The sequence below is a fragment of the Salvelinus sp. IW2-2015 genome, linkage group LG30 (assembly GCF_002910315.2).
Source record: "Salvelinus sp. IW2-2015 linkage group LG30, ASM291031v2, whole genome shotgun sequence".
In the NCBI taxonomy this organism is placed as follows: Eukaryota; Metazoa; Chordata; class Actinopteri; order Salmoniformes; family Salmonidae; genus Salvelinus; species Salvelinus sp. IW2-2015.
Genome location: NC_036869.1, coordinates 16,935,829 through 16,946,853, shown reverse-complemented (window position 1 = coordinate 16,946,853; position 11,025 = coordinate 16,935,829).

The following is an 11,025-nucleotide window of genomic DNA, read 5'->3' as shown; positions in this document are numbered from 1 at the left end:
AAAAATATACCTTTGCTAACCAAGTTTTTCTTTGAACTTGTATTTTGTTTTTACTAACAGTTCCTAACAATCTTTAGTTCATTGAACAGCTAGACAAMAGTTACTTAATTTCCCCCCCTTGTGTCACCAGGTTTTTCTTTCAACTAGTATTTTGTTTTTATTACTGGTGTTGCCAACAAGAACGCAGGCGCATCTGTCAATTGTCCCATTGGGTAAAGGAAAAGTTTAGAATCAACCAACTGCTAATATCAATTCACAAAGAAATTAGCAGGGGAGGGATGAGACTGAACAAGTATGTACAGTACACGGCAATAAATGTTGGTGTTCAAAATGGTGTCTGTGTGAAGTATAAGCGATACTAGAATGTTTGTGTGCCTGGTTTTCCTTCACGAGAAAGAGGTAAACATACTAAATGTTTTGTAGAGGATCTAAAGCCCTTTAAATACCTTTCCAGTGGGTTGTATTGTATCCTGTACATGTTGGGCATATTCCAAGACACAATTAAAACAAATACTGTACCAGTAAAATGTTGGCTGAAGCTCCTGATGACCGCTTGAGCCTCCAGGAACTCCTTTCCCCTTTTACTACCAATTTCATACACCAGCTTGTCCAGGTCCATGGGGGTTGTAGAGAAGGATGGATGATTCCACCCCCAATTTCTCAAGCTGGATGATCTTGATAGAAGCCAATGCGAATTAGACGATATATTGGGGTTGTAAAGAGAGAGGTTGCAGAAGTTAATGGATGTATTTCTTCTTTCTTCAAAACATGGGGTGTATAGAACAAATATAATGAATTGAAAGTATCTATGGACCTTTATAATATTTCACTGCACAGTGCCTGATGCGAGTCCCACCATATGTCGTCTCATATGTCGTCGTACACTTTCTCACCTTGAATGCATTGATTTCATTATTCCTTTTACATTCATTTGTCTTTTTATTTTCATTGGTCTGTCCTTKTCAAACTCCAGACTATTGTTGCACTGCTCTGCCTCCTTTCTTAARTCCTCTTTCTTATCTTCAGAAATGGTGGCCCATCTCCCTGCAATCTGTTGCAGACTTCCTGGCATGCAACATGAGAGATTGAAGTAGGCTACATTAATAATACCTGCACTACAATGCAATTATGTGCAYTGTGAAAATATATATTCATATTCAATGTGGTCGTCATTTGAGTGAATGTTAACTTTTCGTAAAGGTAACTGGAGGTCTTGTACCAAAGGGCAACCACATTTGACATTTTTAGGATAAAAACACAAACCTCCTTGTTGCATGAAGTCACTCCAAAGGATATTGTAGGCTGTTAGTCTTTTACTCGTGTGCAACTTATTTTTGGTGCCAGTGTGCACAACGCTCCTGTGGTTACGGATCCAGTTCTGATACACAAGAACAAAATATTACACCTACTACAAATGCACAAAAAACATTTTTTACATGTGTAATATAAAACGCAATTAGTCTTATATGGATAAAATAGTTCCACGTTAAAACCAAATAAACACAGCAATATTTCATTTTCTGTTCTGTCTTGTTGCATATGTATTGTTATTCCACAGTTTTGTTCAATGCACAATAGGTACCTCTACTACTGGCTGGCTTAGACCTGTAGCCTCTCTTGCTTCCATAACCAAGGAGGACCCTCTGCTTGTCACCCCCCTCTGGACGAGGGCCTTGAGGACATCTTTTTGAAAGGAGGAAATGGTTGTCCTGTATTTACCTGTAAGAAAGTTGTTTCCATATATAAATTAATATAAATCATTGTTCATTGGAAGGCTCACAGAACGGGACCACCTAGTGCTGAAGCGCGTAAAAACCGTCTGTCTTCGGTGGCAACACTCTACTGAGTTCCAAACTGCCTCTGGAAGCAACGTCAGCACAATAACTGTTCGTTGGGAGTTTCATGAAATGGGTTTCCATGGCCGAGCAGCCGCACACAAGCCTAAGATCACTATGCGCAATGCCAAGTGTCGGCTGGATTGGTGTAAAGCTCGCCGCCATTGGACTCTGGAACCGCGGAAACACGTTCCTTGGAGTGATGAATCACGCTTCACCATCTGGCAGTCCGAAGGACGAATCTGGGTTTGGCGGATGCCAGGAGAACGCTACGTACCCAAATACATCATGCCAACTGTAAAGTTTGACGGAGGACAAACAATGGTCTGGGGATGTTTTTCATGGTTCGGGCTTAGTTCCAGTGAAGGGAAATCTTAACGCTACAGCATACAATGACATTCTAGCTGATTCTGTGCTTCCAACTTTGTGGCAAGAGTTTGGGGAATGCCCTTTCCTGTTTCAGCATCACAATGCCCCCGTGCACAAAGCGAGGTCCGTATAGAAATGGTTTGTCGAGATCATGTGGAAGAACTTGACTAGCCTGCACAAAGCCCTGACCTCAACGAACACCTTTGCGATTAATTGGAACGCAGACTGCGAGCCAGGCCTAATCGCCCAACATCAGTGCCCGACCTCACTAATGCTCTTGTGGCTGAATGTTCCAACATCTAGTGGAAAGCCTTTCCAGAAGAGTGGAGGCTTATATAGCAGCAAACGGGGGACCAACTCCATATTAATACCCATGATTTTGGAAAGAGATTTTCGATGAGCAGGTGTCCACATACTTTGGTAATGTAGAGTATATCGTGAATAAGTTCGAGATATGATTTTTAGGCCGTATCACCCAGCCTTACAATAGCCCTTGCTACCAAGACATTACAGGTGCTTGATCATAAAATTAAACAAGAAAATAAAAAAAAGACCAAACTCAAGCTCTAAACAACCATTTATCCATTGAACATTTAGACTTTGAATGAATTGACAAATATTCTGTAAATACATAGCCGACTCTAGTAGAACATATATCTTAACCTGTCTTTTAACCATAGCCTAATAAAAAAGAAAATCAGTCTGCAAGTTTTACATGTATTTAACTGACTCACATGAGCTTCAAAAACATGTATAAATAACTTATTAGCATATTACCTACACAAATAACAACAATCATGTTCAATCTTGTTACAAAGGACTTAAGCTCAGCTGTCTTGTAGAACATGTAGCAGGACCAATGAACATTTGAAAGTGACCAAATGGATATTTACCAGTATCAAAGGATATGGCCTTTGGGAAACAGCAAGTAATAATGCAAATAATGTATCTGGTATATACACTGACAAAAATATAACCGCKACATGTAAAGTTTTGGTACCATGTTTCATGAGCTGAAATAAAAGATTCCAGAAATGTTCCTTTCACACAAAAAGGTTATTTCTCTCAAATTTTGCACACYAATTTCTTTACATCCCTGTTAGTGAGTATTTCTCCTTTGCCAAGATAATCCATCCACCTGACAGGTGTGGCATATCAAGAAGCTGATTAAACAGCATGATCATTACACAGGTGCACCTGTGTAAAAGGCCACTCTAAAAGGTGCAGTTTTGTCACGACACAATGCCACAGATGTCTCAAGTTGAGGCAGCGTGCAATTGGCATGCTGACTGCAAGAATGTCCACCAGAACTGTTGCCAGATAATTGAATGTTCATTTCTCTACCATAAGCCGCCTCCAACGTTGATTTAGAAAATCCGGCAGTACGTCCAACCGGCCTCACAACCATAGACCACGTGTAACCACGCCAGCCCAGGTCCTCCACATCCGGCTTCTTCTTTATTTCTGTCTGTAATAAAGCCCTTTTGTGGGGAAAACTCATTCTGATTGGCTGGACCTGGTTCCCCAGTGGGTGGGCCTATGCCCTCCCATGGCTGCGCCCCTGCCCAGTTGTGAAATCCATAGATTAGGGCCTAGTTTATTTATTTAAATTGACTGATTTCCTTATGAACTGTAACTCAGTAAAATCTTTGAAATTATATAATTAGTTTTACTTATGATCTCTCCAACCATGTGTGTCTTTTATGACCAACTGAACACAATCATTACAGTTTCATCTCTCACTTGGTGTTCTACAGTTTGCATTGCATTTGGATTAGATTTATTCACTGTCAGTCATGTAGGCTAAAAGCAGGTTCATTTTCAGAAAGCAAAATAACGTAAAAAAATAACGTAAAACTGGGAGGTAAAATATGTCTAAAAAACAATACATTTTCTGTTGCAAAATGTTTCGCTATGGTGTACTCAGGTGAAAACACACATGGGTTCTGTTCAAAGTGTTTCCACTGCTCTTTATTTTTCCTATTCTAGTAAAATGCTGCTTCTCTCTCTCAGTGAATAAGCAAATGGGTCCTTGTGAGAGAGGCAGCTGAAATATTCACTCAATGGGGGCATTGGTTTCCCATAGCATTGCGTGTGTTGGTAGAATCACAGGTTTGATGGACTAAAGTTCCAAACTGTTACTGAGGATATATCACTGTAATCATTTTTGTCAGCTTTACAAGAATGTAATGAAAAAAACTACAGCGCAAAGATCCAACACTGCAGATAATGGTTCATATGTTTTGTATAGTTACATAGCCTATGACTTAGGCTACAGTACATCTGTAACAAATGTGTTCCTCGACAAGTGTTTGAGTACAGTAAGGTAAGATATCCTGCAAAATGTACTCATCATACTGTATGTTGTAATGCTGGGAGAGCCTGTCAATGCATACAATCTGGAGCACTTCCGGGCTCTGGCTGGGCCACTCAAGGACATTCAGAGACTTGTCCCAAAGCCACTCCTGTGTTGTCTTGGCTGTGTGCTTAGGGTCGTTGTCCTGTTTGAAGGTGAACCTTCGCCCCAGTCTGAGGTCTTGAGTGCTCTGGAGCAAGTTTTCATCGAGGATCTCTCTCTGTCAGAGTGACCATCGGGTTCTTGGTCACCTCCCTGACCAAGGCCCTTTTCCCCCGATTGCTCAGTTTGGCCGGGAAGCCAGCTCTAGGAAGTCTCCACACTTCTTCCATTCCATTTAAGAATGATGGAGGCCACTGTGTTCTTAGGGAACTTCAATGCTGCAGAAATGTTTTGGTACCCTTCCCCAGATCTGTGCCTTGACATAATCCTGTCTCGGAACTCTACGTACAATTCCTTCGACCTCATGGCTTGGTTTTTGCTCTGACATGCACTGTCAACTGTGGGACCTTATATAGACCGGTGTGTTTTTCCAAATCACGTCCAATCAATTGAATTTACCACAGGTGGACTCCAATCTAGTTGTAGAAACATCTCAAGGATGAGTCTCATAGCAAACGGTCTGAATACTTATGTAAATAAGGTATTTCTGTTTTTTATTTTTAAGAAATTGGCAAAAATGTCTAAAAACCTGTTTTCGCTTTGTCATWATTGGGTAATATATTGTGTGTAGATTGATGAGGAAAATGTTTTATTTCAGAATAAGGCTGTAACATAATCAAATGTGGGGAAAGTACTTATCCCAAATACTTATCAAACTGTCCCTGTTCTATCTCTGTACCCCTTCACCCAGAGGGATTGGCTGAAGTTACATAAATTCTATATAAATAGTACCACTTTTTATATTTCATTTATCAATTATTTATATACAGTACATATCAATCACAAATACATTGATCATGCATAAAAGCCATTGCGATATCCTTGCGACAAGTTCCCCATTTGAACGTTGTGCAAAGTCCTGTGTGAAGTCTGCTTCCTCACTCACATGTTCAGTTCTCTAGTCAGACACACACAGCTGCCCCAGTCATAAAGGCTTTGAGGCTGGGAGAGTGTGAGCTGTTGAGGGTGACCGCCATGCTCCCAGAATATAGCATCACTATGGCCAGATGTTCTCCTGTCCCCAGAGAGTTTCAGTGAGCTTAGAGCACATGGCTTCAGTATTAGCAACATCATGAAGAGCAGTGTGGTTGTTACTGACCAGGAGCATATGCTTGAGCTCATTAACCACCACATCATTAAGACTCAGCCACGCCTCCTTGTCCATCCAACACTTCACTCATCTCCCTGCCCTTCTAACATGCTGACCAGACCGGATACGTCACGTGCACGAGCGTCGCAAAATAAATTTAGAAATCCATGTTATTCAATTATTGCACCCACTGCTCGCGAGCGTCTGCGTTGCCAAGGGCTAAAATAGAACTCCTTTCTATTTCTGACGCAGATCGCGCTGAAAGTCCTGCCTCTCCCATCTCCTCATTGGTTTATAGAAGCAGGTACCCACGTGCCATCTCCTCATTGGTTATACCCACATGGGTAATTGAAAGACGAACTGTTTTCCCGGTAGTTGTGGTAATACTATGAAAGTTTAGATGCCGATCACCATATAAGTTCAATGATGAAAAAGCCTGGAAGGAGGAGAGATGACTAGAAACGATTCGGTTGGCAGTTTTATGTGTGGATTAATTTGTCGGAGTAGAGGACCTTGTGCAGTTCAGGTAAAATAACAACTCAATGTTTATATCCCAGGACAAATTAGCTAGCAAGTGCAAGCTAACTAGCTAAATTGCCATACATGTTTTAATGCTTTTCGACCTGTCCCCAAATTAATGTCATTGGTTCAGAGTTTGTTTTGATATTTTAACCTGCGTGTCGTGATCGCGTTTGGTGTGGGGGGACAAAATAAATGTATGCACGATAGTGCACGCCCAGTTTGGGTTCGGTGTGATGCAACTAGTCCTGATGCTCCTCCCTCTATTTCTCCCGCCCCGCTACACAGCTTCTCCCTGCAAGCGGTCACTGAGTCTGAGGTGAAAAAGGAGCTTCTTAAACTTCACCCTAATAAAAACATCTGGGTCAGATGGTTAAGATCCTTTCTTCTTTAAGGTTGCAGCCCATGTCACCACCGAGCCTCTCTCTCCTCTCTGGGGAGGTTCCCAGTGTTTCGAAGGCAGCCACAGTGCGTCCTTTATTTAAAGGGGAGATCAAGCTTTGATCCTAACTGTTATAGGCCAATTTCTATCTTGCCCTGTTTATCTAAAGTGTTGGAAAAACTCAATAAACAACTGACTGGCTTTCTTGGTGTCTATAGTATTCTCTCTGATATGCAATCTGGTTTCCGCTCTGGTTCTGGATGTGTCACTGCAACTTTAAAGATCCTAAATGATGTCACAACTGCCCTTGACTCTAAGGAATGTTGTGCTGCTATCTTTATTGACTAGGTCAAAGCTTTTGATATGGTAGACCATTCCATTCTTGTGGGTTGGTTAAGGAGTATTGGTGTCTCTGAGGGGTCTTTGGCCTGGTTTGCTAACTACCTCTAAAAGAGTGCAATGTGTAAAGTCAGAATCAAGCAATCAATCAATCAAATGTATTTATAAAGCCCTTCTTACATCAGCCGATGTCACAAAGTGCTACACAGAAACACAGCCTAAAACCCAAAGCAGCAAGCAATGCAGATGTAGAAGCATGGTGGCTAGGAACAACTCCTTAGAAAGGCAGGAACCTAGGAAGAAACCTAGAGAGGAACCAGGCTCTGAGGGGTGGCTAGTCTTCTGGCTGTGCCGGGTGGAGATTATAACAGTACATGGCCAAGATGTTCAAACATTCATAGATGACCAGCAGGGTCAAATAATAATAATCACAGTGGTTGTAGAGGGTGAAACAGGTCAGCACCTCAGGAGTAGGTAGGAGATACCTACTACAACCCTCATCCTACACATACAGCACCCGTTCTGCCAGTCACATTCTGATAAAAGTCCTCAAAGCACACACATTCCGGGGTCGCACGTCTTTTCAGTTCGCTGCAGCTAGCGACTGGAACAAGCTGCAAAAAAACATTCAAAACTGGACAGTTTTATCATCTCCATCTCACATTCAAAGACACAATCATGGACACTCTTGTTGACACTATCGCTCTTTGTAAAACTTCATTTCCCCAAACCACCAGATTTCATACAATAACCCTAGCCCAGCCTTAACGTATGGTGGGTCGCGACGTGTCAGAGTAAATTTATAATTATTTCATGAATTACTGGAATTGATTTGGCCAAGTGCTTCTGCGCTCTCTGTTTAGTGCGCTCTCTGCTTAGCTGCGGTCTCATCAGTTTGTTAGCGGTGCGCATATGAGGGAGATGTCCGTGTGCTTCCCGGTTTACCGGATCTTTTTCTTGAAGATCACTCCGCGACACACGCAATGTTGCCAACTTAGCGACTTTGTCGCTATATTTAGCAAGTATTCAGACCCCTCTAGCGACACATTTTCAAAACATCACCTAGCGACAAATCTAGCGACTTTTTCTGGTGTTATTGGAGAATGACGTGAAAGCTCAACGAGCAGCAGGTGCTGCCGTGGGCCCCACCTCCGTCCCAAAGCACTCACAGGCGGCCCAGTCCTCGCGCAGCAGTCCCTCCCAGCTGCAGTCAGAGCAGGAGATGTTCACCCCTCCGCATCCAGACTGCAAATGAATCGTGGATGCGGGAAGCCGCCGCTGGCTGATCCCGCCCTGGCTTACATTCAGGGCGGGATGTAAATGTAAAATGTTCTTTGTCTAAAATAAATCACTGCACAAAAATAAATCACTGCATTTGACTCACACAGCCTCAGTCACTTACTCACCTTGTCCACTGTGTGTGTGCCTGAGTTCATTTGTAGTTCTAAACATATTTAGGGTGTTTTTTACTCACTATTTGTCTCTCCCACGACGTTATTCCTCTCTCCTACAACGTCCATCACAATTACATGCACAGGGCCAATTATGCAAATTAGGTGATAACGTCATTTAGCGACCTTTAGGACAGCCAATAATAGCTACTTTCCTTACAACACTGCACTTGACATTCCCACCTGCCGCTGTCATCAAATTGAGTCATGTTAGCCACAAGTTCTGACTGAGCTCAATTGTCATGAAACGAGTTTGGTAAACCCATGGAGTTCTATCAGAACCGGACAGAATGCTTCAGGAAACAGTGCTTCATCAGTGGAAAGTTAAGTCAGCTAGCAAGGCATTGTTGTCATTTTATAACAGGTGATGATAAGCACAAATAAGCAGCAACATATCTTTTAGGAGTAACACGTTACTGTCGCCATGATTGTTGATATGTTGACTCCTAATAATACTAATGATGATAATTAGAGTTATGGTTTTTGTTATCCTTCAGTGGAATGCCAGAAGACTTACTGCTACCGGTTAGGAGTTTAACAAATATGCAATTGATTCAGAGATCAAACCTGATGTGATATGTGTTCAAGTAACATGGCTTCACACCTCACACTGGCTTCTAACTATATTACATCTATGTGTGAAGGTAATGGAATTAATGATTCTACTGTTGGAAGTGATCATTTCCTGATTTGGTGTACCATGAACATTGATGCTACTATCATTGCTTAAAGTCTGTTGGAGAGTTGTCTTTAGAGAGGCCGGTTGATGTAAACTCAGCAAAAAAAGAAACGTCCTCTCACTGTCAACTGCATTTATTTTCAGCAAACTTAACGTGTAAATATTTGTATGAACATAAGATTCAACAACTCAGACGTAAACTGAACAAGTTCCACAGACATGTAACTAATAGAAATGGAATAATGTGTCCCTGATCAAAGGGAAGATCAAAATCAAAAGTAACAGTCAGTATCTGGTGTGGCCACCAGCTGCATTAAGTACTGCAGTGCATCTCCTCCTCATGGACTGCACCAGATTTGCCAGTTCTTGCTGTGAGATGTTACCCACTCTTCCACCAAGGCACCTGCAAGTTCCCAGACATTTCTGGGAGGAATGGACCTAGCCCTCACCCTCCGATCCAACAGGTCTCAGACGTGCTCAATGGGTTTGAGATCCGGGCTCTTCGCTGGCCATGGCAGAACACTGACATTCCTGTCTTGCAGGAAATCATGCACAGAACGAGCAGTATGGCTGGTGGCATTGTCATGCTGGAGGGTCATGTCAGGATGAGCCTGTAGGAAGGGTACCACATGAGGGAGGAGGATGTCTTCCCTGTAACGCACAGCGTTGAGATTGCCTGCAATGACAACAGGCTCAGTCTGATGATGCTGCGACAAACCGCCCCACACCATGACGGACCCTCCACCTCCAAATCGATCCCACTCCAGAGTACAGGCCTCTGTGTAACACTCATTCCTTCTACGATAAAAGCAAATCCGACCATCACCCCTGGTGAGACAAAACCATGACTCGTCAGTGAAGAGCACTTTTTGCCAGTTTTGTCTGGTCCAGCAACGGTGGGTTTGTGCCCATAGGCGACATTGTTGACAGTGATGTCTGGTGAGGACCTGCCTTATAACAGGCCTACAAGCCCTCAGTCCAGCCTCTCTCAGCCTATTGCGGACAGTCTGAGCACTGATGGAGGGATTGTGCGTTCCTGGTGTAACTCGGGCAGTTGTTGTTGTCATCCTGTACCTGTCCCGCAGGTGTGATGTTCGGATGTACCGATCCTGTGCGGGAGTTGTTACACATGGTCTGCTACTGTGAGGACGATCAGCTGTCCGTCCTGTCTCCCTGTAGGGCTGTCGTAGGCGTCTCACAGTTCGGACATTGCAATTTATTGCCCTGGCCACATCTGCAGTCCTCATGCCTCCTTGCAGCATGCCTAAGGCACGTTCACGCAGATGAGCAGGGACCCTAGGCATCTTTCTTTTGGTGTTTTTCCCAGAGTCAGTAGAAAGGCCTCTTTAGTGTCCTAAGTTTTCATAACTGTGACATGAATTGCCTACCGCCTGTAAGCTGTTAGTGTCTTATAGACCATTCCACAGGTGKATGTTTATTAATTGTTTATGGTTCATTGAACAAGCATGGGAAACAGTGTTTAAACCCTTCACAATGAAGATCTGTGAAGTTATTTGGATTTGATGAGGTCATACATGTTCTCCTGGGATTATTTAATAAGATTTGGAGTGAGGGGGTTATACCTTCGGGTTGGAAACGTGCAGTAATATTACCTTTAGTGAAGCCTGGTAAGGACCCTTCATGTGCTGATAGTTATAGACCAATAGCACTGACCTCTAACTTGTGTAAACTGATGGAAAAGATGATTGTCATATTTCCTGGAACATGGAGATTTATTGAGTCAATGTCAAAGTGGATTCCGTAAAGGTAGATATACTTTGGATGCATTAGTAAAGGTGAGCAATGAAGTTGAAAAAACTCTGTTCATGAAAGAATGAATGGT